Raw genomic sequence first — 26,246 nt, 5'->3', positions numbered from 1 at the left:
TATCACCACTGGTTTTTATTAACCATTAAATTGAAGGCCCAGCTATGGTATGGTACTGTTAACTGTATTCTTTATCTTATCTGGATGCTCTTACTGGCTAGATGAAAACAACCACTTACTACCCTCCTGTAAAGAATATTTTTTATCCTTTTCCTTTTACGTAACTTACCTATGCTCCCCCCACCTCGCCAATTCTGCCCCATACCCAATGATTAACGAGACTTCACTTAGTCACAGATGGCAACATTTAGCTGTGTTTCCATCTCAAATTACAGTGTTTATATGTGTATTATTTAAATGCAAGTGGCTCTAGGGTCCCACCCTACAGTCTTGGTTAGCTTAAGTTGGGTACAATGCCAAAGCGCGTTTAGAGGAGTTCTCATCAGATCTCCCACACAAGGCAAAATAGTTGGAGGAACACTTACCCTGCTGCTCCTCTCCCACTTAAATCAGTTAGGCCAAGAACGTGGCTTCAAGTTTCCACGGAAAATATTAGTTATTTTTATATATACAAGTAAGTTCTGAATTAGTTTAGAAACAGAATTTTCTTTTTTTTTAACCATAAAATGAGGGTAGGGAAATTTGGAGAACCACCAGATGAAAATTGGGCTAATTCGGTATGTACAACTTGGGCCATTTTTTAGTCACTCTCTTGTGTTAAAAAAAGAGGCTGGGCTCCTCGGGATTGAGCATTGGTACTGGGGAGGGGGAGGTGAGAGCTGGTTAAGTATAATTGAGTCTCATCAGCAACTTATTAAATCTTATTCTTTCCTTTTTGGGGAATTGTCTTTAAGTTTTCTCCTCTGGTTTCTAATTTCTTGCTATTGTGGAGGACGCCAGGGGGTTAAGGGTTTGCTTCTGAAGTCAGAAGCAACCTGGGTTTGTATCCCGTTCATCTGTAGCTATGTGACCTGGCTGGGTCATGACCTCCCTTTGCCTCAAATTTCTTTACTGTAGAATGGTGACAATCAACAGTTTATTCCTCATTGGGCTGCTAGGAGGATTAAACAGTATGTGAAAATGCTTGGGATAACACACTGTAGAGGGAAACTGCTCAATAAATGTGAGCTGTTTTGTTGTTGATGTTAAGATAATGCTTTGAGGATTTGGATGGTGAAGCTGACAAAAACCAAAGTGAAACCACTGAATTCTCATAATTGCAGTACAATAGCTCTAGAATATTTCTAACAGTGTCTCAAGGACATTGTGCTCTGAACTATGGATACCAGATAATTTTTGTTTTGCTTTGTTTTTTCCCCGTTTGGTGGGCGGGGGTGCCGTGCTGTGCATTGTAGAATGATTAGCAGCATTCCTGGTCTCTGCCCACTAAATGCCAGTTGCACTCCCTCTCCTCCCGGTTGTTACAACCAACACTGTTTTCAGACATTGCCAAATGTCCTCTGGGGGACAAATAGCCCCTGGTAGGCCAGAAAGAATCATAAGTCACTTTCTTCAGCCCTAGGGTTCACACAGTTCCCCTTACCTTTCCTGAAAGCTATGAAATTGAGTTTAAAGGAATCCCCTTGGCTTTGATGGAGTGGATCCTTGTAACATTTAAGTAGGTGTGTTCTTTAGAAATGAGATGAATGTTTTATTGCTGACAGTGCAACATTCTAGTGGGCTCTCTGGTATAATTCTGGAATGGAGAATAATGGTGCAGTGTATTTGCATGCTATTTCACTTGCTACTTTCTATCCAGCACTGAATTCTGAAGGAGGAAAGAAAGGATTCTCATTAACAATAAACACCATTTTCAATAAATATTCTTAGGGCTCATTAAAGACAAAAAAAAATTGAACTAGGGAAAATAAATGGCAGAAAAATATTATTCATATAAAATAAATGTGCTAATTGGCAAGAGTGGTTCAAAAGGACTTCTCCGTTCTCCAGACACTTTGAGCTTTGCCCATTTTCTCCTTGGCAGTGCAGTGTAAAAATGGAAATGGATTCTTTGAGCCTCTTGATGACATTTTGTTGGAATATAAGACATATTGCATTTAGATTTGTGATCGGCAAGAATTCCATCTGCACCATTCACTGGAGACCGTGCCACTGATGATGATTCCACATGGTCTATTCTTATTATTTATTTACCTGCTTAATAGTAGCAAATTAAACTGAAAGGACAATTTGATTAGGAGACTTCAGTCGATTATTTTATTTCTTAGAATGGCTTGTGTGGAACAAAGAGTGGTCCACGTTTTGGATAGAGGCAGTTAATTTTTTTTCTTCCTGAATATACTTCAGGGATTTGTAAAGAAACCACTATCCAAGGACCATCTTACCAGGTGAGTGCTAGAGGAAGACAGCATAATAAAAATCACAATTATTTAAAAACAATTTTTTTTTTTTGCCTTCATCCCAACCCAAGTGAATAATGTCAATGAACTGAATGAGTCGACATTGTACCATTTCCTAGATTCTTTCAGGGACAACCCTCATGGGAATGAAACATGAGTTGCGGGTTCAACCTTGGGGGACCAATTATGCAGCTTCAGTTGGCAGCTATTGTCATGGCCACTTAAGTGTCAAGGCTTTTGATATTCATTTGTAACCATAACCTTTCATTTAAAAATACTACTACTTTCTTTGGCAGTCATCCTAACTTAATTAGGAACTAACGTAGACTTGTACATTTCTTATAAACACATCAGCCGACCAGAGGATCTGGCCAGGGCTAGAGCATGATTTGAGCTTGATTGAGGGGTTTATCTTTTCCTCCTTCTTATAACACATGTATAGGTCTGGATTATATTCAGCAGAGCTGCTTTTCCTTTTATTTTCCGGTTTTGACATTTTGAATTGATTTACTCTCGTGCTCTCATTCTCCTGCTTTTACTCCTCTCTGGCATTGTTTTTTTCTCTCCTAAAACTTTGTTTTGCACCCTTCCCCCCCCTTTTTTATTATCATTACAACTTTATCATTTAAACATTTACCGAAGAACTATTCTGACAGACTCTGTACAGTAAGGAACAAGATTTAATGATGACAACAGAGATGATCATTATTTTTCTTAGTGCATGGTATATTACAAATTTCATTTTTTTAAAAAAAAAAACTTCTTTTGAGAGGAGGGCTGCTTTGTTTCTTGCACGGCCCTAGTGGTAGCCTGTGATCCATCAATGAACACGCAGAATAAGACACGAGGCTTGATGGAAACTGTGGTGAAGTGGGTACTTACAAGTGGCCTGGGGCATCCAGTTCTACCCTAGAGATGAGTTGTGTGGGACCATGTAGTTTAGATTTTGCAGATCACCAGTAATAAGGACATAATCATCAATTGGCGCTATAAAAGGAAGTGATTATATGCTAGCAAATTTTAAGTGTCTATTATGTGCTAGGTTCTATGCCAAGTACTTGACCTATTCTTCATATAATCTTCACAACACTACTGAGATAAAAATAATTTTCCTCACCATTTTAAGATGAACTTAATCTCAAGGAAGTTAAGTAGCTTTCATACAATCTTGCAGCTACTAAGTCTGATTCTAAAACCTGTATTTTCAGCCACCACATTTGATACTCGTTTCCTACTAACTTGAAGACAATTCTTTTTATAATCCTCTAGAAGGAGGGTATGAAAAATTGTATTGAATAAGATAAAGATGAGCAAACCCTGTTCCTGGCAGCTGTCCCCTGGGCCAAGAAAATTCTGGTTGAGTATTGGTATTTTCTGTGCTCATATTACTCTGTGGGTATACTAATAGGTTTTAGCAAATGCAGGGCTGGTACGGTTTTTCTTTTAAGCTTTGGTCCATTTCATCTGTAAAACTTGCTCTTTCAAACTAGTTGTTCTACTAACTTTGGAGACAGAAAATTCTGTTCAGCACAGAAATGAGCATAACATGCAGATAAGACCCTTTCCTGTGGCCCCTTGTCTTGGGAGTGAGTTTTCAGCTAATGAGAAGTGAGAAGTAATGAAGCTGGAATAAGAACACAGTTATTGGGGCACCTGGGTGGCTCAGTCGTTAAGCGTCTGCCTTCGGCTCAAGTCATGATCTCCAGGTCCTGGGATCGTGCCCCGCATCAGGCTCCCTGCTCAGCGGGGAGTGTGCTTCTCCCTCTCCCTCTGCCTCTCCCCACTGCTCCTACTCTCTCTCTCTCTCTCTCTCTCTGTATCTCTCTGTCTCAAATGAATAAATAAAAAAAAAAATTAAAAAAAAAAGAACACAGTTATTGAACTTCAGATGGTGGACAAGATGGTATTGCTGTTGGCCAACACATCCTCCAGATTTTGGCTTTTAATATAAAAATGTTTCATGACCGAATAGTTGTTTAAAGACTTGATGTGAAAGTAATAAAGTAGAAAGTTAAAACCAGGGTTTTGTTGTTGTTGTGATATTTACAGGATGATATGCTCTAGTACAGGGATCTGGCCCTCAATGTAACCTAGGACATGGGTTGGGAATGCTTGTGGGTCCAAGGGACAAGTGGGGACAAAGCAAAAAGCAAGAGAATAATAAAAGGATTGAGAGAACAGAGCAGAAGAGGGGAGAATGGAAAGAGGAAGAGAGACCAGGGAGGACGTAAGATTTGGAATAAAAGGAGATCAGTATAAAAAAGCGGTCCCCCTGGTGGGAATAACTAACTGTTGTCTCAGGCAGATTCCAGTGCTATAGTTTAAAGTACAGGTGTGGTAGAATCTAATTGACCATTGAATGGTAGACATGATGGGATAACACACCATTTGAGAAACCATTTAAAAATTTCCTTTTTCTTCCATTAAACAAAAATGTAGCACATAATATACAGTTATCTGCCCCTTTCTTATTACACATCATGATATGTCTTGGAGGTCTTCTACGTCAGAACACTGAAGGCCTCCTCAGTTTTTTATTAAGTGGCATGATATTCCTTTGGTGATATAGACTGAGGTATATAATTGGTCCCCTGTGTTGTTTCTACTCTTTATAGATTTCAAACAATGCTGCCATTGCTAATATTATGCACACCATATTGTACATGAGTAGGTTTATCTGTGGGACAAATTCCCAAACACAGGACTACTGAGTGAACAAGAGAATGCCAAAGTGAACTCCATTGAGCGCTACCATTTTGGGGCTTCCAATTGTATGACTATTCTTTAATCCATTGTATTAATACTGATGACAATAAACATTTATTGATTGCTTCTTATTTGCCATATGTTGTTCTAAGAGCTTTAAATGCATTATTGTGTTTACTCTGTAGTATGAGATAGGTATAATTATCTCGATTGTACACTTAAGGAAAATGAGACTCAGAGAAATAAATCACTTGCACAGTGTCAAAGATAGTGTAAGTAGTAGAGCTAAGATTCAAATCCTGGTGGCCTGACCTCAGAATTCCTATCAACCAGCTGCTCCACCCAAACTGGGATGGTCACCAATGGCCTTCTTATCTCCAAATCTAACAATTCCCAGCCCTCATTCTCATTTTTCTTTTTTTTTTCAACCTCATGCCTCCTGCAGTCTAAGTAAGGGACTACAGGCTTTGGAGAGCCACACCTAAATTACCCCCCATTATGTGTATTTTAGACTTTTAAATAAAAACAGAAGAGAGAAAAGAAAATGTGTCATTTCCAAAATTATTTAGGAAAAGAAATGGTAAGTAATACATCAGTTCAGACTTGACAAAAAAGCCCTTGAATAAAAGGTTCAAGTGTCAGCAAAAGTTCTTGAAAATGTTCTACCATTTAATAATAATGTTAAAAATTTGAAGAGTCTCTATTAAAGCTAAGGATTTTAAAATTTGGAAATATATTATTTTTAAGATTTATTTAAAGGGAGGAAATTTTTATGGCATTCTTAAATATTTATACTTTATTATTCACATAATTACTTAAGCAATAATTATTTGTTAGAGTAAAATTTTTGATACTATACATCAACTTTTTGTCCTGGTCTTGAGAATTCAGGTAATAAATAGGAAAATAAATTACACTACTTCTGGCTCTGATTTAATTTGAACAGATAGAGGAGACTATATGAATAAATATAGCATATATTGATATTTTTTAAATTTCCATTATTAGGTGGAAGGTAGAGGAAAGTATGAAATATGGTTATCAATGAAACCATATGTTAACTAGTAAATAAAAATTGTTCAATATCACAAATCATCACGGAAATGCAAACCAAAACCACAGTGAGATATAATCTTACACCAGGTAGAACGGCTATCATTAAAAAGACAAAAGCGATAACAACTATTGGTGAGGATGTGGAGAAAAGGAAACTTTCATGCACTGTTGGGGAATGTAAATTGGTGTGGCCACCTTGGAAAACAGTATGGAGGTTCCTCAAAAAATTAAAAATAGAACTACCATATGATCCAGCAATCCCACTTCTGGGTATGTATCTAAAGAAATTGAAATCAGGATCCCATGGAGATATCTGCACTCCCATGTTCCTTGCAGCATTTCTCACAATAGCCATCATGCAGAAACAACTTAAGCATCCATCAACAGAGGAGTGGATAAAGGAGATATGGAATATATAAGCAATGGAATACTATTCGGCCATGAGAAATAAGGAAATCTTGCCATTTGTAACAACATGAATGGACTTTGTGGCTATTATGCTAAATGAAGTGTCAGAGAAAGACAGATATTGTATGATATCACTTATAGGTGGAATCTAAAAAAAAATGCAAACTCAGAGAAACAGAAGAGTGGTAATTACTAGGGGTTGGGGTAGGAGAAATAGGGAGATACTGGTCAAAGGGTATAAACTTCTAGCTATAAGATTAACAAGTTTGGGGATCCAACGTACAACATGGTGATTAGAGCTGATAATACTGTATACTTAAATGTTCTCAAGAAATGGTAACTATGTGACAGGATGCAAGTGCTAGCTAATACTATGGTGCTAATCACATTGAAATTTATAAATGTATCCAATCAACACGTTGTACACCTTAAATATATAATGTTATGCACCAATTATATCCTATAAAGCTAGAAATATGTATCTATTTCTATGTAGAAAATATATATCTATAAATATCTATCTATATATCTATAGGTATATATTTCTATATAGATATAAAGATACCCATATATAGATAGAAATATAGATATACAGATATTTCTAGGAGAAAAAGCCTCAAAAAATTGACTAGAGTTTTGAAGTAATTGTTCTATTTCTTTGTTTCTAAGAAGGCAAATGGACTCCTCTTGAAAATATAAAAGATGCTTTAGTGAATCGCTGAGAGTATCTGATCTCTGAGTTCTATCCCTCCTCTTCTCTGTACTCCTCTCCACATTTGGGGCTGAAAGCCTGCAAGCTATTTTCCCCAGGTTCCCTCGCCAGTTGCCTTCCTGTTAAGTTCTATTAATGGGAGACATTGGCAGGTAATTGGGAACTGGAAAGAGGGAAGAAACTTTTTTTTTTTCCCCTCGTGTTTTCTGGCAGGTGCTTTTGGTTGGAGAGGCCACTGGCCAGTGTGAGCTCTGGGTTCTCTCCGTCGATGCAGCTCCAAAGGCAGCGGGGGTGGGGGTGTTTAAGCAGGCCCTGGCCCAGGGGCCCCAACAGCGGCATTGGCAGTAGGGGGTTCTCAGCAGCCTCGGAGGCTCACACTGGGGGTTCTGGGTCCTGCCGTTTCCCCTTTCACTTCTCTGGTTCTAAGCACGGTAGTGATTCTCTGCAGTTACTGATCTTTGGGTGAACTTATCTCTTCTGGCTCATGGAGTTCTTCCAATATCTTTGTAATGCGTTTCCTGTATTAAATTCTCTCTGTTTGATATGACCAGAGTGGTTTCTGTTTTCCTGGCTGGACATTGACTGATACAGTTTATGGAAGTTTCTCTCTTGTCCATAAACTAGAGCTTATGATCTTTAAGATGGTGGTACCCAGATAGGATGGTGTCACATTTTTATGGCGATGGAGATATTTATGCTATAACTGACAAGCCAAAGCAAGTGACTGTAAACCTGAAGTGAAAAGAATCACAGTCTTCCTGTGCCGTCTCTGTATGAATGCCAGTGTCCCACTCTGTCAGCATGTTCTTGGATTGAACCTCCAGCAACTGGGGAAATCTTTGATACTGCACAGACATGGACTTCTTTTTCTCCTTATCTGAAGGGCAATACAGTTGAGGGGGGAAAAGACCATGGAGAACAATACCAATATGGACTTCTTTTTCTCCTTATCTGAAGGGCAATAAAGTTGAGGGGGAAAGAGACCATGGAGAACAAGACTAATTTCTATCTTTTGTGGCCACCTGTCTTATTATAGGAACTCATCAAAATTACTGTGTAAAAAGATTGTCAACTACTTTGTAAAATCTATGTGTACATAGAAAGTTATTGATAAACTTTTAAGGCAGATGTTTACTTCACATTTTTCATTTTTGTTGTGCTTTACGAGATAAATGGTTCATTCCTGGTCTAAAAAGTGTTACAAGTCTACTAGAGGATAAGACACCTATGTCAGAATGTAGATCAACTACATCATTAAGCACACAGACTTAGTTCATCAGCTTTTGGATTGTGCATATGTCCAAACTCATTAAAATGTATACACTAAGTTTTACCTCAATAAAGCTGTTAAAAAAGCTTATATAAGTGATTTCACACTTCATGTATCATTCTGCAACTTGATATTTTTCACTCAACATTTTTAGTTTGGGACATCTACTCAGGTTGATATATTTAGCACTATTTCTTTTTGATTCACTTTCATTGTCCTGTTCTATTCTATAGCTTAGTGATGCAAGACCACTTATTGTTTTTTTCATTAGAATCCTATGATTTTAAAAATCAAGATCTTCATTGTAGCTGTGGTTCTCTTTATACTAGTTTCCTGATCAGATTGCATGTTGCAGTAGTGGAGATTAGTGACTCCTAATTATTTTCTTTTTTTAAAAAGCTACCCCCATGACAGAGGAAACCCTAGGTAAATTTTATTTTCCTCTACCCTTACCTGTACTTTTCAACCTTTAATGTCCTAACCTATGCAAAATACTTGGAAGGGAATGTGGCACAGAGTCAGTGCTAGAGAAGCATCGTCTGAAGGACGCGGGGGCATTCGGGTAAGGAGCCAGGGTGTCTGGGCTTGAAGCTCAGCTGTGCTCCTTAGTACCTGTGTGACTTTGGGCAAGTTTCTCAGCCTTCTGTGCCTCAGGTCCCTCATCTGTAAAATGAGGGCATAACAACAGGCCCTACCTCATAAGGCTGTTTTTTGAGGATTAAATGAGTAAATGAAAATATGCAAGGAACGCCTGTTAGCCAGCCAATAGTAAGTTGTTGTGTGTGTTATTTCAGGTTCCTTGGGCCCTTGCTCCAGGCCTTACCCTCTTTGGACCCTGCATTCTCTGCAGTCTTGGAACTTGGATGCACCAACTCTTGCCAAGGTACCAGTGAGTTGATGAGTCATTCCTTTCCATGATATTTCCCTTTAACCCACTCCCGCTGAATGAGCCTGAAATATTATGTCCTGAGGGTGAGCGTGTCTTCCTGGCACGGCTTGCGTGGCACTGCACGTCTATTTCCCATCTAGGGAAATAGGAGCTTCGCTCCTAAGTGTCATGACACGGAGGCTTTCCAACATGTTGTTTTCTTTTGACAGGAGGATACATTTCTGTTGAAAAAGCCGCTAGCAGCTGACCTGGTGACATGACTTGAATTTTTAAAGATTTGTTTCTTTCTTTTCCGCTTAATGCTTCTCCCTGATGCAACTTGTATTTTCTCTAGCTGGAGGTGGTGGGTGGGAACCCATGTTCTGAGCATTGTTTGGTAGGAGAGGCAGCCCTTCCTACCCCATTGAGTTTTCACCAAATCCAGGAAGGTCTCACACATAATTCGAGCCGCTGCCCCTCCATCTGACACTTTCTGCTCTTGTATCTACTTTCCACGATTCCTTTGTTCCAGCGAGCAGCACTGATCTGCTGCCATCCTTACTGGCCACTTGCTGGTGGCCCAGTGTCTGCCCCCGGCTCCCCTCCACCCGTGCTCCCACCAGGCACAGAGCCAGCAATCGGACCCAGTTCCTGGATTCTTGGCTCTCTTGAAGCTCACTCTGCCCACGTGGCCAGGCTTTGTCTCCACTTGGGCAGTTTTTCTTTCGATGCTCTACCTTCCTTTCCTCCAGTCTGCTCTCTTAGGGAGCTTCAGTCCCGTGTAGTGGGAGCATATCCGAGCCACATTTGCTGGCCAGGTTTAAGTTCTTTCCTACAGAGCTCCTGAACCCCATCTGGTTGAGGGCCCCTGGACATGCCATGTCAGGAAACAGTCTAGACTTCTCAGAGCACCTGGGAAACCTCCAGGGTACAGTGGCTTGGTTCTTCAAGTTCTCCCAATGGACTACTCTTTCTACCTAAGTTAACAGCAGTTCCTTGAGTTCCCATGTGGGTATGGCAGTCACTTAGGAAACAGGAAAGCCCAGAACCTGTGAAGCTTAAAAAATGACAATTATTTGAGTATTCCAGTAAGGGTGTTCTTGTGAAACCACATGAATGAAAAACATCAGTGATGAAAAATTTAGGAATCACTGTTATATAAAAGTCTTAGACTATGTATTGTCTCTAAGGTGTGAAAGGAATATTGGAGTCTTTACAGTTTACAAATATCTAAAAAGACTGAGGTAACACTGTTCCTTCATATTGTTGCATATTTTTTTTTAAGATTTGACAGAGAGAGAGAGAGAGAGAGCACAAGCAGGGGGAGTGGCAAGCAAAGGGAGAAACAGGCTCCCTGCTGAGCAAGGATGTCATATTGTTGCGTATTAACAAAGTATTCTTTTGTATCATAAACATGATTGAGACTAGCACCGACTCTTGCCAGGCACTGTTCTATAAGCTGGGCTGCATCATGGACCTCATGTTCTAGTAGTTTTAGGATTTGATTAGACTACACTCTAGAGTATCTGGGAATCTAGTCATTTCACATCCAGAAAAGATGGCTATCCCTAGTGTGAAAGCATATACCATTGGAGACAACTGTCCAATTGAGGACAAAGAGCAAAAATATGTTCACAATCTAGTGGGAAAGTCAGGCGTGGATATAGCTAAAATATAATATGTAAAATGCTGTGATAGCATATAAACAAAGTATAGCTTAGAACAGTGGGTATTAATCAGATTTTACAAGAGGATAAACTTGGGCTTTAATAACAAGCTAATAAATGAGCTTCAAACAGCACAAGACTGGACCAGACTATAGTCTTCCAAGGGCTGGGAATCAGGAATCAGGGGGTAATTATAGGATAGTTTAGGACATCTGAAACATAGGAGAACTTTCTCAGATACCAGACATGGGAGGACCTTCTTCCCTCAGGGTGAGAGATAAAGGTGGGTCATCCAAGGGTCATAATATCAAGGGGGAGGGTGGAGCCACTAATAATGGCCATTATTATTTATCTAAAATAATAAAAATAGCCAGAAGCTCAGTTTCATAGGTTGAGAAGCTCTGCTTTCTGGTTAAGCTTTGTGTCATTACAAAACAGAAAGAAAAAGTTGTTGAAATAATTCAAATTCTTGGTAAAAGTAAGCATTATCAATAACAGAAACCTCTTGCAATTCAAAGTTTATTAAATGAAAATTACCCAATAACTGGTAGGTTTAGAGGGATGATATATGGTTCCTTTTCCAGTTTCTACTTAAGAAAAGGAAAAGACTTTGGTCAAGTTGGATGGGGTCAGAAGAGGACAGGAAAACTTCATTCGGCTCCAGAATACTCTTGATTTAGTTGTAATAGTAACACTGTCATTCATATTGGAGGTGAAACTACTGAATGACAATAAGGGGTGAATCATCTTTTGAGGGTTCCTCTCAAAGGTGAGGCAGTCGGGTGAGTGCTCTGTCTACCAAATACAAGTGTGCAAGGTACTAGGAACATGAAGAGTCATAAGGTGTAGTGTCTGGTCCCAACTTTCATAGAACTTAAAATCTTGAAAGAAGGATATAAGGAAAAGTAATACTAGGTAGGATATGGTTAAGGTACAGATGAAGGTCTTGGATCAGAGACCAGCTATCATGTCCATACACAAACCCGAAACTTTGATAGAAGAATGTGTAAGCAATTGAGGCTAGGTATTTATCCAAACTAGAATCAGGACAATTCACTGAAAATCAATTTCCAAAAAGTCCATTTGTCAAGACTGATGAATTATGGAGGATTTTTTCAAAGTTTTAGTTTTGCTATAGCCTTTACACCTCAGCTATTTGAGTAAGGATTTATCTGCTCAACTTAGCTGGGTGCTGATTTCATGCGTATTTTATAATTCAGATGCCTGGTGTTGCTCAATGCTTAATGCTTTATCTGTGAATGGGCAGTCTTTTTCTTAAACCCAGTTTATAGCCTTTTCTATTTTGGTGGGCTCACGTCCCACCCCTGAAACTGCCCTCAAATGGTTGCAACCAAGTTTCCTGTAACCTCAGGATATGAAGCTGACAGTTTCCTCCAGATGGTCTTTTGGTGGGTTTGCCATGTGCTGAAATGGCTTTGAATCAATTGACTTTCAACAAATTAACCCAAAAGTTCAAATGAGCCCAGAGCACTCCAAACTACCTCTTAACTTTCTATCTCTGTAAGTGAGGTCTTCATGTCCCTGAATTATAAAATTAGAAGCCCCTAACTTATTTTTTTAGTGATTTAACAACTTTCCCATTATGTTTTTCCCCCAGCACTGATGGTAAACAGTAGTAAAAATAACCCTTAATATGTTTTTTAAAGCTTCCCTTTTAATCCCTTCCAGGAAAGGAATCCTGGATCTAGCATTATCTAAACAAACACTGAGTAGGTGTCAGGAACTTAGATTCCAGTCCCCAAACACTTAAACTTCTTAAATTCTTAACATCCAAATATTTTTTTCTATAAGATAGAGATAAAACATCAGCCTCTACCTTCCTTGTAAATAACATAATAAAAGGAGTTGAGGTGATAAAGTAACTACTGTGGTCACTGAGGAGGAGAAGAGTAAACTGATTGAGCTTCGCTAATAGTCATCAGTTTAATATGTTCCAATTTAATATTTGCCTAGCATCTCTGCTCAAGAAATGGTGTTATGTACTATTAAAAATTTTAAAAAGGTGACCAAGACACAGTTCTGACCCTCAAGGAGCAATTGTTTTAGTCAGATGAATAAAAGAAATACATAGACTTACAGGGCACAGTACAATAAGGGCTAAAAGACAATAGAAATGCAGTTCATTATTGATTCCAAGGAAACAAATTACATTGGACACGCATCTGGAAGACTGGAAAGGCTTGAGCAGATGAAAAACAGAAAGGACATTTTGAGGAAGGGCATAGAGTTGGGAAACCATAGCACCCACGTGGAAAAGGTGTATTTACGGGGGAAATGGGAAATGGTAGTGGAGATTCCTGGCGAATCCTGCTGTGTAGAGGTTTCTGCTGCGTTTGGTATGCAATGAAACACTGAAGGTTTTTGGATGTAAGAGATAAAATACAGCAATACAGTTAATCTGGCAATGGCGTTTGGGATAATTTGGAGAGGTAGATCATGAGATTGGGAGTACAGCCTGGAATTAAAGGAGCTTCAAGTACTGAGCAGCAGAAATCAGACAACAGACAGAACCCAGAACCTCTTTCCCAGTGCTAGTCAGAAGTCTGGTGACTAGAGCCACACATAAGTAATGGGCTGAGACAGAGGGCAAACTCTTCAACATGCCCTACAAAGTCCCTTCGAAACTGGCTCTTACTGCTTTGTTAGCTTCATCTCCCACCATCTTCCCGAGCTTGTCTCTGTAGCTATACGGCACCATGCACGTCACCCCAACCGTTCCATAAAAACCTCAGTACCCCACCTTCTTTGCTTTGCCTTCTGCCTGGGGCACTCTGCCCCGCCTTTTCTCTGCCCAGGGAACTTCTACTGGTCCTTCTCTTTCCATTCCTTCCTCCACCCTCTTCTTACACTGATTTAGGGGGTTTTCTTTGTCAATTCCATATCCTCCTGTAGATTTTATACTCTGTTGTCACTACCTATTTTCTTGTTTTTCTTTTTTCTCCAGACTATGAGCTGTTGGAAGCGGGGACCACTTGATTGAGCCGTTAGCACGGTAACACTGAATAGATGCTTGATAAATGCTAGATGAAAGAATAATGGCCAAATTAATATACTACCTCAAGCATCTATTCATGGTTACATTTCCAGCATTTGTATAGACCGAAATCATGCTGCAAAAGAAGAAAGAGACCTTTGGCTGATGAGTCCAGGCAATTGTCTGCACCAGCATGTGCACATGCTCATGCACACACACACACACACACACACACACACACATCTAGCAATATGTCTACAACAAATACGCAGTGATTGATTCCATTTTTTTGATGTAAATGCTAGGGGACCTCAAAACAGAGGGATGGCTCATGGTGCCGTTAGTCAGGAAAGGCTTCGGATCCACTGGAACAATCCAGGAGAGGGGTAATTCATGCTTGAAAAAAAAAGAGAACAAAGGAAGGAGTAAGGTCAGTGATGTGCAAAGAGGACTGTTTAAGGTTTATGTGTTATTGAGATATGACGGTGTATTTTCTTTCAGATCTCTCCTGTTCTTCCCAAGATCTTAAGTAAACAAAGTGAAGGCCAAAATGGGAGAGGGAAAATCTATTCAAAGCCATGAAACACAGACATCACAGAATTGTTTCAGCCACATTTTATTGTCAGAAAGATTCAAAAGATAAATCAGCCTAGGCTGCCTGGGGATTATGTTATGGGGGTTTGGACAATCAAATTACTAAGAGTTACTCCAAGAGGCATATTTGTATTCATTCCTTGTGAGGGATAAAAGAGGATGATGTAAGCTTCAAGAGTAAAGTAACGTGTGATAAATTTTGGAAGAAATAACTGGAAAAAAATAAGAACTTCTGGCTTGATGTTCCAGGAATATAGCTAAGCAGGCCAAGATTTTATTAAAAGAAAAAAATGCATATTACAGAAATGAGAAGACAATGTTATGTGGATAAAGAAGCACTGTGATATTTTAAGCTGGCTGAATAAAATAGAACATGGCAATGGAAATGTGAATAAAAGGCACAGAAATGGGGACTAGAAAAAAACAGATGTAGAAATTTTCTTTTTTCTGGGAGCAGATAGAAGTTAATGTTGATAAAGGAAACTACTGTGAACCTACTTATATTATAAGCAACTTTGTGAATATTGAGGAATCGGTCGGCTTGTGCTCACGTGGTTGGCATATTGGGAAAATTGCATCTAATACAGGCTTAAAAATCTTCAGCCTGAGGAGGAACATATTCATTCTAGGCCCACAGATTTGAAGAGAAAACATAAGATAAAGAGAAAATGGAAAAATCAGAGGTAACAAAATTTGACCCTGCCTGTATTTTGTAGAGGCAGATGAAGGATCTCTTAAAGGGAAAAATAAAAAAAATTTGTTTTTTATCAATTTAAAGAGAGAACACTTATTCAGAGGGGTTGGAGGACATAATTCCCCAGTCTGATACAGCAACCTGATTCTTCTTTTGTAACCACTAGCCTGCTAGAGGGTACTATCTGTTTTAATATGGTTTTTATTTTTTATTTTACAAGAACCAAAAGGACATTGCTATAACTCAGTTTGGATGGCAACATTACGTTGGGATTTTTATGATTTTTACGAATTATGATAAATTCCAAGAGCTGTATTATATATAGCAAGGGCAAGACTCCATAAGAATAAGATAAGATATAAAAAGAAGAGAGAAATAGGGATAATGGACACCTTAACTATCTCCTGAAGGGGACAATAAAAGTTAAAATGGAGCACTAGGGAAGGCAGTCTGGCTGAGGCCCAAATTGTCAGAGAAAGGCTTTAGAAAACTAAGGGATTCAGATAGAATGATGGGTCAAGTCTTATTTGATATCCAGATGTGTAGTCCAGTGGGCAATAGAAAGTTAACGCATCTTTATATTTAGACAGAAGATCCCATAATCAGGTGCTAACTTCCTTTGCTTTTAAGTGGGTCCTTTTGTACCCTGCAATGTTATGTGGGATGCCCAGTCAGTAGGTCACACATTCTGTAAGCACTTGGATAATGGTGCCGGCTGAGGTCCTGCAGGCAAAGAAGGCAAACCCGTATTGGGAATATGTGTTGATTTTAGTCAAGATACATGGCTGCATTTTTCAGGATGAAAGGAGTCTAATGTAATCAATATGGTACCAAGTTGGTCTGGAGAGTTGGTGCCATACTGGGGGGCTCAGTATTGGGCTCGATTGCTGGCAGGTTTGGACTTTCGGCAGACGCAATATTTAATCAGCTTTGGTGACAGGGAACCCATGAGGTCGGGTCCATGCTTCCAATCCTGCCTCCATGGCTATCCTGTTCATGGGCCCACTGTGCCAGGAATAGGGTGGTCTAGGATGCAGGTTGCTGATGTTCATTGTCTGCTTCTTTATTTAGTATTTTCTCGGTGGTGGAAGCTTCTGTTGGATAACACGCTGTACTTTCCCCACTCCCCTTCCCAGACCTCTTTGCCTTTAACCTTATTATTTATTCTTCATGCCATATTTACTCTTGCCTTAAGCTTCTTATCTTTCCACACAAAGTGGGTGACAGGGTGGACAATCTGAAGCCCTATTTATTGGGAGGCTTTTCTTCCCCACTTGCATTCGGGGCCACCCTGTGTGAGGCTGTGGAGTGGCAACCACCCGTTTTTGGCTTACACTCACTTATTGAACTGATCGGTCTGTAGAAACAAGCTTGGCCATTTCCCTCCTCCACTACCTGATCATAATGGACTTCTCAGGAGGCCGCCGGTAGGAGCTGGGGAGAGGTGCTGGCGGGACCATGGCAGATAACACGAGGGCACCTCTTGCACAGCTTGCTTGCAGCCCCACCAGCCGCTGATCCCAGATGTACCATTTCCATCTGATGGGATGCTGCAGGCCCACCCAGCCTTATGATTTGGTGGATCTGGGAGAACTCATCTTGCGATGGACATTCAAGTCCCGTACACTCTCTCACATCTTTTCCACAAGAGAAGAATCCCCTAATTCACTTGTAGTTGGGTCTCTGCTATTAGCAATTGAGTATAATTTCTAGCTGACAAAGACTGGATGTTGTACAACATTGCTATTCAAACTGTATTGTGTAAGCTACTGTCGGTCCACAAACTTTGCTATCAGTTGCAATTAAATCAGAAGCTAGCACCAGAATCTAGACCAATTTCTTTACTACACACAATCTAATTCAACTGGACATTTTTCTTCTTTTTGGGGGGTTGTGAGATGTTCTCAGCAAAGGGAGCGGTATGTTGATTACATTGCGGTATAAGCTCTTTATCTCCTAATGGACTGGTATTGACCATAATGGAGCAGTAGTGAGTAGTTTGGACACTGACACCTCACATAGGACTCATCGAAGACTAACGTCTCCCAAAGTGTACTTTTGAGACAGATGCACTGGGATATAAACAACAATTCCTTCCTTTAATTGTTGATTCTGTTTTGAAATTTAAACCTGTGATTATTGATTGGAGCTACTGCTAAGTCTTTTAAGTCATCTCTTAACTACTTTACTCTCCTGGTCTTGGATTCAGGATAGTAAAAAATTATTACACAAGACTTGGCTTCACAGACTTTTGTAATCACAGCAGTGCCCGACATGTTGTTCACTTCAAAGCAGAATAAAAACCTTTCATTATGTGCTTCTTTGTATGCCATTTGTCTATGAAACTTTGCTGTACTGCAAAGCAACTGTTTTACACATAGATTCTGCTTCAGTTTCAGAGTGGATGTGGAGTTAAATGGTTTACCAATACATGTAGTAAGCGCTGAATGTATACTAGCTATTATCATTAGTTGAACAAACTTGGGTTTGTTCACTATTATTCAAGTCCCTGACTGCACCCCACACCCCACCCTAGATCCCACTGTGTTTCTCAGAAGATGTTTTGTATGGGTAGCAATAAATAGACAAAGATGAGTAAACCTCTAAGGACAGTCTTTATAAATGCTAGAATTTCATAGTTAAGCCCCAACTGGACCACTGCAGCTCTAACTTAATCTGTAGGAAATCATGGAATAAAAACCAATAGCCGCTCACTGCTCTAGATCCCATCGCTCTAAACTTCCTAGTGAAGTTAAAAAATGCTCTACTCCAAGATCATGTTATTCTTGGGAAGCATTTTATTCTGACTGTATGCACAGTCATTAGAAATTCTGGGGTAAAAACCTTTCCTCGCAAATGATTGAAGGGTATAATTCTCAGTATCCTTATAGTCTAAGGAGGACAGCCTGACAATAATGGCAAGGATAATGCTTTTTTTTTTTTTAAGATTTTATTTCTTTATTTGAGGGAGAAAGAGAGAACAGAGAGAGAGAGAGAGCACAGGAGAGGTGGGGGAGAGGCAGACTACCCCGCTGAGCAGGGAGCCTGATGAGGGACTCAATCCCAGGACCCTGAGATCATGACCTGAGCTGAAGGCAGACGGTTAACCGACTGAGCCACCCAGGTGCCCCAAGGATAATGCTTTTTAACTACAGAACTTGATTTCCTTAGCCTGACTTTCAAGGAAATGTATTCTTTGAAGGAACTCTATGGCTGATCAAGTAGAAGACATTTCTGCTAAATCATCTGCAAATCAGCGGAGGATGCTAATGTAGAGAAGGACAATAGCTAGAATTTTTCCACTTTTGAACAAAAACTGTGACCACTGGGCATGACTAGGTTAGGAATAATGGGAATTTAGATGAGAAGATATGCTCTTGAAAAATGACCCACCACCACCTTCCTTCCTTCCAAAGCACTAAGGTCATAAGTAAAGAGTGAAAAGAGCAGAAGAACAAGAATGGCACCCTAAGGAACTAGGTTATTAGGTGCGAGAGACAGCTTGGAAGTTTCAAAGGAGCCAAGGAGATCAAGAATTTGGAAGATGAGAGAAAGAAAGGGAGGGAAATAGGGAAAAAGAGTGGAAAGGTTGGCAAGAAAGAGAGAGGGGGAGGCGAAGGAGGGAGAGAGGGAGATCCCATCTTTGATCTATCTTTTGTTTTCTTTGCCCAGTTGTCTGTCCCTGCAACTATTCTCAATATTTTCCCCTTTGCTTCCTTCTGTCCTTTCACATGGTAAATGCAATTACCTCAATTTATCTGTACTCTTAAAAAGGGAAGCAAGACAAGATCAAACCAGTAAAGTCTCCACCGAGTTGTGGACTTGTTGACAACTTCTTTTTATCTCCTCTACTCCTGAGGTTTGGCGTCCTATTTGTCTTTGAGAAGGGTGATAAGTGAAATTGAGGGAGGGGAAGGAAAGACGCATTTCATTTGGTGAGTGCTCAATGACTAATTATTCATGTAAAGCCATTAACTTATAACTGATTCAATGTCATGTATATGAAGTAATTCACATTGAATCCAGCTGAAACTGATTTTGCTCTTCACTATGCTTCTTGAATAATCTTCTTTCTTGCCTTCTCAGCATTGCTAGTTAAATTTTCTTCTCTGACTCTCATTGCTTAAGATTTTATCTTTCTGTCATGTTCTTACCTTAGCTCTCTGTTTATTGTAACAAAAGCTGCCACTTTTTTCTTTAGCTGTTTTCTTTAGCAGAGGAAGGAAAAGAATCCATTTTTTTTTTTTTAAGACAACAAATGTTTACTATAGATGTAGTGAAAATGCAATGCTTATAATTAGGTTGAAGTTAAAAGGTGCCTGGAAAAAGATCAGCAACTGAAAACATTCACTGTATTTAATGCATCTTTGTGTGTGAGTGGTGGGGGGCTGGGTGCTAAAAAACAATGCTTAACACTGTCATCAGGGAGACAAACATACAGAATTAGATTTTTAGAGCTAGAGAAACATAGAAAAAGATTTTTTACTTGATCTCTTTGTTCAATAGATAAAAAAGCTGAAGGAAAGAAAAGGTAAGTGAATTACTATGCATCTGAGAAAATTACTCTTTCAGATGCACTCGAAAATGTGAAATTTTATATTATCCTACTACATTTCATATAGTGGATATTATGAATGGTGTCTTAAAAGGTAACTTTCAGTTAAAAATATGTAGCTTGTGGGCACCTGTGTGGCTCATTCGTTAAGCGTCTGCCTTGGGCTCAGGTCATGATCCCAGAGTCGCAGGATCAATCTTTCATCTCCCTCATCGGGCTCCCTGCTCAGTGGGGAGTCTGTTTCTCCCTCTAACCCTCCCCCTTCTCGTGCTCTCTCTCACTCTCTCTCTCTCAAATAAATAAATAAAGTCTTCAAAAAAAAAAGTGTAACTTGCAAAGATTTGTTATCTTAAACTCGATTTTTGAATGTTACTGGAATTAGTTTGTTAGGGCTGCCATAAGAAAGTACAGACTAGGTGACTCAAACTATAGTAATTTATTTTCTCCAAGTCCTGGAGGCTAGAAGTCCAAGATCAAGGTGCTGGCAGGGTTGGTTTCTTCTGAGGCCTCTCTCCTTGGCTTGTAGAAGGCCATCTTCTTTCTATGTCCTCACATGGTCTTCCTTCTGTATCTGTGTCCTAATCTCTTATAAAGATAGGTCATATTGGATTAGGACCCACCCTAATGATCTCATTTAACCTTAATTACCTCTTTAAAGACCTTATGTCCAAATAGTTACCTTCTGAGATACTGAGGGTTAGGACTTCAACATATTAATTTGATGGTGGTGGTGGTGGGGACCCAATTCAGCACATAAGAATACTTACGCCATTTTTTGGGGGGGGGTCTGGGGACACATTTATAAAAGGATCAGGCAAATCTACAAGAAGATAGACTGTATATATAATAGATAACAAGATTTATAAGTAATTTACACCAATCTTTTTAGACGTGCAGTGACAAAATGAAGCAGGACTGGATAGAATGTTGAGGAAAGTTAAAAGAAGAAACAAGTGAACTGTGATGGAAATAAATAGGAGAGAGAGAATGAATAGTAAAGAAAAACAGAAGATTAAAAAAAGGTAAGACTATAGAAAGTGACCAGGAAATAGAGCAGCTTTGTTTGTCCATTCATGTCTCTGTTTTTCTAACAGTGATGTTGGAAGTGTTCCATGTGGTTCAATTTATTTTATTAATAAAATCTGATGATTTAAGACATAAGAAATAGGGAATGGAAAAATATTGTATTTTCCCAGCCAAACCAAATCCACCCCTTGACTCTTATTTTCAGAGGTTGGCCCCCCCATAGACGTTACTTTTGCCAACTGCTGGTATCATAGAAACCACCAAAACCTCAGATTAAAAAAAAAAAAAGCTCTAATGATTTTAAATTAGTAAAAATTCAAGTTTGAAAACTAAATATCTTTTTGAATTACTATATGGGTGTAGACTACTTACATTTCCAGCCTTACTATATATTTAGGATAACATTCACTGGACCAAAATTTTTTTTTAATTTAAGTAGTAGGAAGATTGATCAAAGCAAAAGTTCTAAGGTATAAAAAGCACAAAATAAGCACATCCCTTCATCTAAATTTTGGACTGAAAATACCCCACCATAACGTAGAAATAATGTGTGAGGTAATTTTTCATGCTTGACACAAACTTTTAGTGTAAGATTCTCCTACAAGGAACTTCTAAAGAATAGAAATAGTCACAAAGCAGCTTATGCAAGTACCATATAACTAATCCATGAAAAATTTAGTTCCACTCAGGCATTTAGAAGATAAATGTTATCCATGTCCATATATTTAAATTTTTCAGCCAAAAATATTTTAACCATATAACTTTACAGCACACAGAAAAAAAAATACATATAAAAGTGAAAAATGTGTTTTGCTATAAATCTGCCACTGATATGATATGAGTGTGCAATTAAATGGGCCATGCTGGAGAGAGGCAAGATTGGCTACTGGGTGGGTGCCAGTGATATACTTTGACCCTTCCCAGCCTCATGTGTTCCTGATCAGGCAGCCGGGGCTCTGGCAAATCCAGGCCAGGCAAGCAGAAAACAGAACAGCTCTTATTTTCAGTGATGGGGTTCAGAGAGAATGGGGCATAGGACACATACTTGATCTGCTGCTAAATATTTCATTTCAAAGCTGAACCCTAAATTGTAGCATAGAATTAGATGACTTTTAGGGAATTATTTTCCAGTGTTTGTCTTCCTCGTTTATTCTGACATTCACAGTGGCATTTTATGATGGTGTAGTGTAGTAAGGAGCACTAAATTGAAAGACAAAAAAACCTAACCAGGTGTGGCTAACTGGGTGACCCTGGCTAATCAATTAGTCACTCTAGGCCTCAGTTTCCTTGTCTAGAAAATTAAATGATTGGTCTGGATGAGTAGAGATTGTATGGAGTGACCCTTAAGTAAATCTGGTTTGCAAATGTGTTTTTGGCCTTCACAGTATCATAAGATGTGTTAACTAGTAACCAGTATCAAAAAAGCAGGAGATTTCACTAAAATACAGATTTCTGGTTTCTCTTGAAAACTTAGAATGTCTGGTAACTTAGGGCCCACAGCTTTATGTTGGTGTGGAGTGCAGCAGACCCTTTTTGTTATAATTGGGAATGTTCTCTTGAGGTTGCTCCGGCTGCCAGCCAGAGGACCCAGTCGACTTGCTACATTTATTTACTTTAGCTGCCTGACCTTTTTAGACATTTTAGTTTTTCATCCTTTGTCTACAGCAATGGTTTCTAAATGTGTCTTACAAAACCCTAGTTCTTAGAGGAAACTCATGAGGAATCAAGAGGACATGGATGGGGGACCAACTTCTCTCTTCAATCAGAGTTCAGTTTTTATTTGTGTCATATATTAGGATCTAAAGTGACCTCCGGGGCCCAGACTTTTAATCTTCTAAAATTTCTTCTGTTCTTGCATAATAATTGAATATCAGTTGGGCACATGTGGGTTTAGAATAAACACTCTACTCCCAGCCTTCTTTGCATCTAGGTGTGCCTGATTCCCAGCCTCCTTTGTGTCTAGGAATGGCCACGTGACTGACTTCTGCCCAGTGGTACAGGGCCAGAAGTGATGTGTGCAATATTCAGGTTGTACCTGAAGTAAGAATTTGGTGATGATCAATTTTGATCATGTGGACAAAGTATCACACTAGTGATGGCAGGACAACATGATAGATGGATCCTCAGTCCCTAGATGACTTCATAGACCAGAGTAATCCTACCAGCAATGTTTGCCTAAGTCTGCAATGTTACATGAGAGAAAAATTAACTTTCATCCTGGGTAAGCCAATGTTAATTTGGGTCTGTATTACATAGTTCTAAAACTGTATCTCAGTTAAAACAACCTCTGAGATTCTTTCAAGCTCCAAGATTCTCTGATTATTTTGCCCCTGGTTGATTTTGAATTTAAATATGTTTGAGTAATTTTAACTGAAAAAAGACAAATCATTGTTCTTAAACTTTTTGAATTACTTCCTCGAATGCTTTTTTTTTTTTACTGAGTGGAATTTAAATAAATTTATTTTCAGTCATGCACATGATTATATTTTTATGAAATCATTATGCAAAAATGCCAGTGACCTAATGTATGTTGAATAGGGAGTGTATGTTCTATTTCCTCCTAAATGATCAAATGTTATGGACACCCTTTGCAGTTCCGTTTCATCCAGAAAATGATTTTATCCCAAAGGAGTGGAGTCAAATGTGCAAAATAAATGATGTGAGTTTGTTCTGTTTAGCTATGTAGATGGCTTGAGAAGAAAAAGATAAAGTTACTTAACTGCCCGAGAGAGGTCTTTGAGGTAGGCTGTTTCAGGCTCAATTTAAAATCTGGTGATCATGGTCCCTAAAACTTGTACTGCTATAACTGTTGTTATAAAGAAACAGAGAATTTCATTCTTTGAAGTCTGAGGAAACAAATTTTCTATGGCAATGAATTTAGTTTTATTTTGTTTTAAGAATAATGTACATTAATGGGGATGACTAATGTAGCTCATCATTTTGAATACATGTCCTGCCTAAGAAAATTCATGCATTTTTCTCAAGATCAGAAAAGAAATCCAAGAAAAACCAACCTTGGATGTCATTCAAAGGGTGCCTTGGAAATGATGTTTTTAGTAAGTTTAGCATCCATCCCCCTCCCTGCCCAAAAACCTGTTAACATAATATTCATAAGATCCTGGAAAAATTTTAAATCCTAAAATTTGGAACTAAGAGCACCCACCAATAGAGACGGTAAGGTTAGAGGTGGTTTTGATGTTAGGACAGACATGTGCTTGATCTTTGGAAAATCAAATCGGTCATGATGTTTACAGGAATTGAAGTGATATAAGTATCTCATGACAATAAACTACTCCTTGAACATAAACAATTTTTTTTTTTAGATCAATAGGTCATCATAAATGAAGTTATAGTTATTTTGTCTTAAGGACTTAATTAAGTTTTCAAATGTCCCTAATTTGCTCACTTTAAAATTTGGCTTAATAAAGCATAGGAAACCAATCTCATAATAGTTGGGCAGAGCAAAACAGTCATTTTTAAGGTGGGAATTATCTAAAAACACATCATTACATGTATAGAATTAAAGGAGGAACCTATTTTCTGTGTGGGTCAGATCAGAATATTTGGAACTAAGAGTTATTTTAAAGGCATTAAATAACTTCTTTGGGGCGCCTGGGTGGCTCAGTCGGTTAAGTATCTGCCTTCAACTCAGGTCATGATGCCAGGGCCCTGGGATTGAGTGCTTCTCCCTCTACCTTTGCCCCTCTCCCTGCTTGTGCTCTCTTGCTTGCTTGCTCTCCCCCACCCCGTCTCAAATAAATAAAATCTTAAAAAAAAGAGAACATTTTAAAATCTTCAAAAAAAACCACAACAACTTCTTTGTGCCTAGTGGCCAGAAAGACATTAGACTTCTTTTTTTGGTTGTACTTCAAAATTGAGTATGTACTCTCAAGATTTGTTGAAGAAAACCTCAGTCAGAAAATGAAATAATTGATGAAAAATCAATGTCTCTCAGGAAAGTTTATGAATAAACAGCTGGGTCTTTTGGTTTTATTCTGAAATAAATGTATTTAACTGTGAACTCTCCTTTCTTATAATATGCAACAGTGATCTTGAGAGCCGTTTAGTCTTGGATATTTACATGTCATCTATGCTAACATCCTGAAATTTCTATTATATTTTTACGTATATGAATGTAAAAGGAAAGGAACCTTCTTATACTAAAACAACAGTGATTTGGGTTCTAGTTTGGTATTTATTTTTAACTTCGGTAGGTCCCTTAGCTTCTCCCTACCTCAGTTTTGCCACCCAAACAATGGAGATATATGCTTTCCTAATTATTGCCAGGGGCTGTTGTCATGAGAAACACATGGTCATCTTACATCAAAAAATGCCATCAAATAACCGGGTGGCTCCTTTGAGCAAACATTGGAATAGATGCTCTTTTATAAAATAAGATGCTCTATTCTGAATGTAATTAAATATTGAAGCCTGTGCAGCCATGAGAAAGAGCCTCTCGGAGCTCCTGTTGCAGAGGGCGTAATTAACTGATGGTCCCAGCCACTGTGCTCTAAATATATTACTGCATTCACGTGGAAGCCATACTTACCATGGGCTGTTTCAAGTCTGTGATTGAACAATGGTAGAAATACTAAGACAGGGCCATTCCTGGGAGAGAAAGGATTCCTCTGGTGGGAGACTTTTCTCAAGGACTTCCCAGCAACCTCGCTGCACTTTCTTAGAATTGCACTGCAGTCTAAGATGCTTCCTATCCAACCTTCCATTCTTCCCCCTTCCCTTCATGGGGGTCAGCTTCTATCATGGTCTGACAGGTCGTCCAGCCTCCTCTGGCTCCTTGCCTTATCTTTCCTCACAGGTATTTCCTCCAGTAAATCTCTCATGACTAATCCTATCTGGATGTCTGATTTTACACAATCCCTGTTTGAAGAAGGATCCCTTGGAGTTTGAATGGTGACATTTTTCTGTGATTTTGTAATTTGGTAGCTAAGTTTCCCATCAGTCTGTAGTATCCATTTACATGAGGCTAAGCAATAACTTATTTTATACCATGTTACAACACAGACATTTCCAACCATTAAATTTTTTCTTTATGAATATAGGAATGGATTGTAAGAAACACACTGGGTGCTTTTTATGATACTATTTCAAAAGAACTTGAGTAACTATCCTCTTAATAATAATGGTACCATGCAAACAAAGGAAACATGCATACATGACATGGTTTTGAGTCATTGTGATTCTTTCTCTTATTTTTCCCAAAACACCTATCAAAATAGCAAAATCAGAGCCAGTGGAAAGTATTTTTATTTCTTCATAACAAAGATATAATTATTAGACCAGCTCTCATGAACAAAGTAAAGTGGAAATTTAAGGATAATTCAGGCACAAGTTCTGTTTTCACTGAATTAACAGAAAAATTGTGACTGCTAAACAA

General features: G+C 38.8%; 1 protein-coding gene across 1 annotated transcript in view; it reads left to right on the top strand.

Annotated features, from left to right (window-relative positions):
- The window catches only part of TSPAN8 (tetraspanin 8), a 224,235-nt gene that overhangs the window by 98,030 nt on the left and 99,959 nt on the right, over window positions 1–26,246 (top strand). Inside the window, exon 3 of the mRNA XM_078076291.1 lies at window positions 9,247–9,335. The gene's annotated coding sequence lies outside the window, so the exon portion shown is untranslated. The remainder of the gene's footprint in view (window positions 1–9,246; window positions 9,336–26,246) is intronic.

The sequence above is a fragment of the Halichoerus grypus genome, chromosome 6 (assembly GCF_964656455.1).
Source record: "Halichoerus grypus chromosome 6, mHalGry1.hap1.1, whole genome shotgun sequence".
Classification (NCBI taxonomy): domain Eukaryota; kingdom Metazoa; phylum Chordata; class Mammalia; order Carnivora; family Phocidae; genus Halichoerus; species Halichoerus grypus.
Note: the sequence above shows the minus strand (reverse complement) of the source record. Positions and strands in the feature narration are given on the sequence as shown.